At 36.1% G+C, this 8,556-nt stretch overlaps 1 long non-coding RNA gene across 1 annotated transcript in view; it reads left to right on the top strand.

The window, feature by feature from the left end:
* The first annotated feature begins 566 nt into the window (after positions 1-566).
* Positions 567-8,556, top strand: part of LOC113228586 — a 29,787-nt gene continuing 21,797 nt past the window's right edge. The window contains exon 1 of the long non-coding RNA XR_003310323.1: positions 567-825. This is a non-coding gene — a long non-coding RNA (uncharacterized LOC113228586). The remainder of the gene's footprint in view (positions 826-8,556) is intronic.

Genomic DNA, 8,556 nt, shown 5'->3' with positions numbered 1-8,556 from the left:
ATCTGGATAGATACCTGAAGAGACACTTACATTGATTAAAGTTTTAATGGCAGGTACTATTTCAGTTGCAATCAATTTAACATCTCTACTGCGAATTAAGTCCGCACCAGGAGCTTTGTCTGTGTTTAGCTTCATAATTAATTTATTTACTTCTTTGTCTTTTGCTGATTTTAGTCTTAAGCTTCTGTCTACAATATTAGGATTACTATTAAGATTGAGGAGTGGTATTGTACAGTCAGTTTTAATCCTATCCATTTAAAATCATATTTTAATTGCCATGAACGTGCAATCAGTTTCAGACGGTAATGTTTTTCCACGCTCTGTAATTGGTCAGCGTAAGTTATTATACAGGATTATTTGTAAAATACTAACAAACTCGCAGAACTATATTATCTCTATATTATATATTATCATAAACAACAACTTTTGTTCCATGACTTTTTATAAAACATTATGTACTAGCGTGGCAGTTAGGCTATATGAGCGTATGTGTCGCATACGAGCGGGTTGATAGGTGGTTCGTTCGTTGTGACGCTTTTAAGAAGAAAAGTGGACTGTATAGAGCCCCTCTCCGGACATTCCGTCTGACGCATCGGCAAGTAAAAGGAGTGCTGAACAACTGAACTATACAGCACTGACCTTAGAGGTGGGTTTCGTGCTCGTATGTTGTCCTTAGCAGCGTCCTTTCTCAACTCTCAGCTGACGTCCTAATTAAGGATCTTCGACAAGTGCGGTGGAACGAGTGGCGGTTACATTAGCGTAGTGGCGGTCAGATGAGACTACCAGTTATGATAATGATCACTTGGCTTATTCACGGAACAATGTGTAAGTACAGTACAATAACACAGTAAAACACAAACGGTATTTCACAGACGGCGAAACAGGACTACACAGAATGTGTTAAGTCTTTAAATATGGCGGTGAATCTAGAGAGCTAAACGAGGGTCGATGGGTGGTCCAAGACGGACGTACATTACACAGGACGGTTAGTAGCAGACCGTCCCAACCATGAACAGTAGTTCAGTTGCAGCAGGGTAAAAAGGTGAACTTAACCTATCGCTGCTAACACATCATAATTACCTCCATGCTACTAAACTGCTGAACTGCCTCTGTCGCCGAATGACCACCATGACGGACTGCCGCCGTGCCGGAAGAAATATTTGTATGGCCTACATTTATTTCTGTCGTGAGTTTGGATGTAATGTGTGGTTGTCTATATGTGTGTGTCCATGCTCCATGGCACCCACAATACGGGGTTTCCCTAGTGCGGGGCCATAAGTGTGTGCGCGTTATTATTGTTATTATTGTGGCAAAAATAAACTTTTAATTTTTTTTATTGTACTTTCTGACACTTTTTAGATCAGTATTTGGTGGTAAGGTAGTAAGTTCAACCATGCAGGAGTCCTCCTCGATGACTTCCAGGCTTGCTCCTGCATTTGACATCGGAATTGGTATTTACGCGCTTTACGCTTACTTTTGTTGCAGCAGATTTATCACCGTTTACAGCAATTTATTTAAAACGAGTTACCAGGGAAAAAGCGGAACAACTGTTTTCCTAGATCAAATCCCAAGGAGCACAGTTTATACGCCTTAAAACTGTTATACCTATAAACAGTCTTAATATGGTATAGATTGAGATAATAGTTCTCTATAAATGGTTTTTAAAAAAATAAATTGTTCTTATACACTATTTCTCTCAAGTCAAAATTTTAAAACCTTCTTAATACCAAACAACTTAATTAGGTGTAATCTCTCTTAAGATTTCATCTTATAGTCCTTATTTTAAGTTCATCTGTAGAACAATTGATTATTTTTAGTAAAATTGTTCTATACACGTCCAGTAAAGTCTATTAATACTCTAAAAACTAGTTTTCTTAAGTTTATTCTAGATATATTTTATTTAATGACATTCTGTAGTGTTTGTACTTATTGACAAACACGTTATAGCGCGTCTTCAGTAGATTTTATTTTAAAAAATACTACAATTATGGTTTTTGCTCTATTGGACGTTGTAAGAGTTCATGCAAAATGTATTATGTCACATCATTCGATACAATCAGCGTGCCAATGCCAATTGTTCAAAATCCCCAAAAATCACGGTTAAAATCCCCCAATTTAGGGAGAGCCAAGTTCATATTCCCCACAAATTCCTCACATCTCTAGTTTTCATTATTTATTAGAAATACATCGCTTAAAAATATAATAAAAAATTAAGAAGCTCAAAATGTAATAATCTATTACGTTTGTTGTGAATGTAAACAGAACGTAAAATGTAAAACTAATTATAAAATTAGATGACCTTAAATCGTTTATTTATTTTAATTAGATTCAACATTAATCACAGGGATCGGACTAGGTAGAGTTTTTTACCTAAACTTCGAGGTACATAGACAGAAAATGGAGACTGCCTTACGACAATATTTTTTAAGTCCCAGGACCTTTCCGGGATTGGGGAAATCATTTAATAATATTAAAAATTGACTTAATGAAGGACAGCCACGTACACTATATTTATCTTAACTTTGCGTCGCACAGTGGGTCGGATCTGCGATATTGCGGACATTGGATTTTTTTTTAAATGCCTCTCTAAAAAAGTGCCAATCGAGAGATCCTATTGTACTAATTAAATATTGTCATATTTAATTTTGCCATAAATAGAATAGTTCAGTAGGAAAAAAATAAAATGTGTATTTTTTGTATGGGACCATACCTTTAATGCCCATCGTTGCAAAGTCTTAGTCGATCCTGTCTTGGAATCACTACAGACGAATTATTAGACCTATCTTCTATAGATTTGCGTACTAAACGCGCGCCCACACCTACCTATTCACTACTTATACGCGTCAGAAAGTGCAAAAATTGCTCATAAATACAATTATTGGTTGAATACACTAATTAGCAATGATCGGAATAGGTAGGGTTTTTTCGAGGAACACAGACAGAAAATGGAGAGTGCCTTACGAGAATATTTTTTAGGTCCTGGATTTTTTCGAGATTCGGGAAATCACTTAAGTACATTAAAAAAAATACGTTATTTGGGATGGGTAGGTTAGACTATATTTATCTTAACTTTGCGACGAATTATTGCAACACCAAATTTTCGGATTTCCCCAATCCCGAAAACGTCCTGGGACCTAAAAAATATTGTCTTAAGGCAGTCTCCATTTTCCGTCCATGTTCCTCGAAGGTTAGGTAAAAAAACTCTACCTATTCCGATCCCTGCATCAGTCTTTGAAAAAAAAAAAACATTTTTTTTTGCCTTTCAAAATTAAGTAGATTGATTATTTGTTGTGCCTTTGATGACACTATGTTAATGTTAGAAATAATCAATGAGTTTCGACCTATACTTAATATTTAAAGTTGACGAGTGGTAAGTTGTGGTGTGGAAGTACCGACTGCTCGGCTTTGTTTATCAATAGCTGATTTCGTTTTGCTTGTTACCGGGGACCGGCCTAATCGGGAGAAAGAATCGCGAACTCAACACGCACCGACTGGTAATTTTACAATTCAGAACCAAGTGCTCTAATAATAATTCTGTTTAAGCTGCTTGTTAATAATACGATTGATGTACGATGTTGAAAAACACGTCGATATAGTCCATCACAGTGTTTCTAACAGTAACGATCAAACTAGCGATGTATCAGCAATTGATAGATTAAACAAAATGATAAAATGTTAGAATCCCCACAATTTCCCCCACAGAGCGCCAATCCCCGCAAAATCCCCAATCTAGTTTAAATTCCCCGCGATTTAGGGAATTCACCACAAATTGGCAACCCTGCATGCAATAGTCGTAATTCGTGCGCGAGCCGGTCTCGGCCGGCATTTTTGTTTGTTGACAAATAAGTACACATTGTGAAGTAATTCCGTGTTCTGTAAACTACTGTACTTCAATGTTGTGTATGTGTATTGTGCCGTCTATCAATAGAATACAGTGAAATTATTGTGTGAAATGTGGTTGGCGTGAAGAAATAACCTCAATTTTGTAATGAAAATTTTATTTCTTCCAACATAAGTTAGGTATGTCATTAAAATATTCCTTATATTTATATGATAGGGAATTTATCCACCTTTCTAGTCATATATAACACATTACATATAATTATACAGAATAACGTTTTTTTGCGACAAATTGGATTTTTTAAAATGTTTTTTTCACCTAGTGTTTTGAAAAATTTTTTATTGCATAATACGCTCACCATTCCCTATACTTTTTATAAAGGTTTTGTAATACTGACAAAAGAAAAAATCGCTATAGAAACATCTCGTTTTGTAGACAATCATAAAAGCTTCATAGAGATGAATATTCTCGTACAAGATCAACTACACTAAAGCAAGTAAAAATAATATTTACATATTCTAAAGTTTTTCTATAGATAAAGCCATGCCACAAAATGCTCCCAACAGTGTTTTGAAAAAAGCTTTAAATTCTTATCGCCATTTTTATTTTTAAAGAATGACTATGAAGTAGCCGAGAAAAATTTCTTTTCTTTTTAAAAAGTAAATCTAAGTTGAAATTAGCTTCAAGAAGCCTAGAACTTATTGAAAATGGTTAGTTTTGTGACTTATTTTGTATATTTAAGCTTTCTATAAATATTTAAAACCGAAAATCGATAACTGTATTTTTTATCAAGTTTATATTTATACATAAATATTTAAAATTCAGCGAGTGCATTACTCTTATGACAGGTTTTATATCACTTTTCATAGTGAATTTAAAGTCGCACGTCAAGTCGCGATTTCTAAATGATTAAGCATTGCGCGAAAAAGTCAGAAATATTATATCTAATTTCGCCATGTTGTAATTTTGATAGTTTATATTTTGTAAGCCATTAAACTTGAAATCGATTAGTATTAAGAGAATTGCCTCCTATGTTTGTAACGCTTTAGTATTTTGGTTTTAAAATAGCATTACTAAGAAAACTATCATAGACTATAAATTATCTAAAAACTGTCTACTAGACTAAGTAAAACTGTCTACATTCTACAAATGGTCTCGTAGCATTCTAGAAGGGTTACTTGAGAAAAACTATAAGAAACACTCTTAACACTACCTACAAATAGTTTCTCTAAGCACTCTCGTGATCTACTAATAAAGTTGTGCCCACTTTTACTTTTAACTATCTAGAAACCTTCTTCGAGATATCGTAAGAGAATTTGAACTCTTAAAATATTCAATCGAATTAAATTCTTTTAGATATCTTATAGTATATATTTAGATATGGATATTTACTGTTAAGTAATGATCTTACAAAAAATATACGATACACATAAGAATATTGTTTTAAAGAATGTACTAATTTGTTACACGATAAGATGTACTTCACATGACGATGTAAAATCCTGAAAACTGGCTAAAATGAAAGGCTGAAACGAATTATTTAAGATTAAAATATCTAACTGTGCACATAATTTTTATAAGGAGATATTTCTCTTTAAGTACTACAGAGAACCTGCTAAATCTTGGTTTTCAACTGAAGCCTTGTATTAATTAAATTCACATTTATCTCAAAATTTGTAAATTGCCCAGCGGTTTACGCTGCCCCGTCAGTCGCCATCGGGCGCTTGTCGACATCGAATCTGTGTCATATTTTCTCCACCTGTTCTTTTTTTATTCAAATTAATTGTCAGCGCGCGTGTTGTGGGACGCGAGGGGCGGTCCCCCGTACCTCAATGTAAGTTTGCGTTGAAATACCTCACCTTAAATGTTTTTGTGCGAAAGTGAAATCTAATGAATTATTAAACAACAATTGTTGTGTATCAAAGTTGTTGTGTATCAAAGTTGTAGTTTATGATGTTAATAATATAGTCCTGCGAGGTTATTTGTATTTTACAAATAACCCTGTATATTGCCCGTTGAATGAATAACTGACAAATAATTCATTATCATCATAATTGTAAGTTACCTCCTCGTTTGCAAGAGTTAAACAGAATTATACGACCCGTATTACGCCTCTATTGTAAGTTGAGTAATTTCTGCTTGCCTCCCTCAATCCGGGTCTGGTCCACTCCTATTTATCTAAAAGCAGGATTATGGTTCTACTGATGTCACTTTCTGGTCCACTATTTAATTCAGCCGGGGCTAATCAAACAATTCACCTTTTTCTCTATGGTTCACACCGTACAGAAAAAAGAGCGGAACAGTAATATTTATTTAGGTGCGTCAACACAGGCGCAATATTGTTTAGAGTCAAATATTTATTAACCAAGAACATTATTGTGTTGAGGTTGTCATTTTATGGTTTTATTTATATTTGTTTGATCTTTCCTATCGTGTGAATTCCAATTACAAATAAAAACTACTCCAAAGGCAAGGTTTGACATTCTAGCGCAAGCTCAGGCCACACGACGGCACAGCGGGAGAAGCGGCCCGGGGGCGGACCTGTGGTAAGCGAAGGCGTACCGGGGCGTGTCACAGAGCAGTCCCAAGCATAGTTCGCGGTGGAATAGCGTCCCAAAGGCGGCCAGTGTGACACCAAAAGCCGCCACGTTTAATTTTCAACACAGATATTAAAGAATAAACCTCATCGCCGTTGAATGATGATCAAAAAAATTTTCTGTTTTTATTACGGCGTTACGGAAGCAACACAAAAAAAAATCGTTCGAATTCGTATTGGAACTTAATAAAAACACACTCAACAGTTGTAAAAAAATACAACGTCAAAGCCCTCTAAAGTTCCGCTCCCGGACCGTTGTCTGTGTGAATGGTTGCAATGGAATACAAAATAGATACTCGCACGTCCGCACTTACCCCGCGTCCGTCCCGGTTCCACCCCGCACCCGGTGCGCCTGTTTGTCATAGCGTTTGGCCCCGCACCACGCCGCCCCGCCGCTCCGCCGCCGCCGCCTCGCGATTCGGTGTGGTAGGGTCAGCAGGGTTCATACGAACTCGTATATTACAAAAATTCCCGCGCCTGGAACGCTCACGCGATCGCTGCTTTGTGGCCAGAGTATAAGGGAAGAGTTCAATTTTCGGTATAGGACTAATTTGGTAAACTTTTCTAATTTGGTTCTGGGTAATTTTCAGGTTAATTTTCTCCATCTAATTTCGGTGGCAATTTTTTTATTATTTAAATAATCTAGAATATTATTACGAAGTATTATTTAATATTGGAGTGTAGTATCTTGAAATATGATTTAATATTTCACGATAATATACTTAAATAAAAAGACATGACCGCTCACGAAATAACACGTGCACAAGATTCGAGTAACACAAAGGGCAATGGAGTGCGCCATGTTCGGAATTTCTCTGCTGGACAACGTACCCAATGTAAACATTCGACGTCGCACAAAGGTAGTAGACGCGGGTACGAGGATAGCCACGCTTAAGTGGAAGTGGGCGGGGCATTTATCTAGAAGGGACGATGGAAGATGGACGAAAGCCGTTACTGAATGGTGGCCAAGAGACGCGAAAAGACCAAGAGGCAGACCACCCACCCGATGGATTAATGACATTAAGGCCATAGTTGGAAACCACTGGACACGACTCGCAAGGGACCACAAAAGAATGGCGCAATAGAGAGGAGGCCTATACTCAGCATTGGGTGCAGACAATGATACTCGAATAATTAAATAATAAAAATTGCCACCTGAATTAGGCAGAGAAAACTATCCTGACAATTATCCTTCTGGTGTATGTAATCTGAGAGAAATACAAAACAATGGTATCTCCTTGTCGATTGTAAATTTATAGTGATATCTAACCAACATAACCAGAAGCTAATCTCCTTTGTAATGTAATAATAATGATAAAGTGCTACGAGTGCCAGAGCAACGGAACTTACTTCGGGGCATTACCCTAAACACCCAGACCAGAACCAATTTAGAAAAGCTAGCCTCCTCATCCAGAATCCATAGCGCAAACCGTTGTTTCATCGAGGTTGTTCATACATTACCAATAGTACATTGTGTATTAAGGGCGGTAAATAAGGAATTACGTATTCTATTAGAAACTCGAAGCCGTAACCGCCATGGTCGGTAACGAGTTTGTTTTTAATTTGTAGAAAAAACTCATTACTGATCATTGCTGTAATGAGAAGAAAAAAGGCTGGAGGGTTGTATTTGAGGCATTATAGTCAAGTGGTCTCCATGCAATCATAGTATATAAGTGCAAGTGTGATGAGAAAAACTATTGAAATTACGTTATTTATTTATTTTTCCTCATTTTCGTGAAGAAAAATGTTTAGAATTGGGAATCATTGTCTAGTGTCAACTGTTAAGTGCCGCTGTCATAATTTTTCAAAACGTCAACGGTGAAAGCAAGTCACTGAACACACAGAGCGTCTTTTTATTTAACGAGAAATTATTTCCCATGTACTATTAAATGAAAAATAAAAAAGATTTAAGTATCAAAATAAGTTAAACATAACTTTTAATAATCATCTATCAATATTTAGACAACAAATTGAATAACACCATTGTTTCCACTGCGTCCGAGTAACTATTTTAAGATTGCTAAATTTGATATACGAACAATATTACTTCAATGGCAAAGTCGCGCCATAGTACGAATTCAGTGAATGACTGCCACAAAGCTGCCAATAAAACATTATA

Source organism: Hyposmocoma kahamanoa, unplaced genomic scaffold (genome assembly GCF_003589595.1).
Source record: "Hyposmocoma kahamanoa isolate Upper Pololo Valley unplaced genomic scaffold, ASM358959v1 232, whole genome shotgun sequence".
NCBI classification, from domain to species: domain Eukaryota; kingdom Metazoa; phylum Arthropoda; class Insecta; order Lepidoptera; family Cosmopterigidae; genus Hyposmocoma; species Hyposmocoma kahamanoa.
Note: the sequence above shows the minus strand (reverse complement) of the source record. Positions and strands in the feature narration are given on the sequence as shown.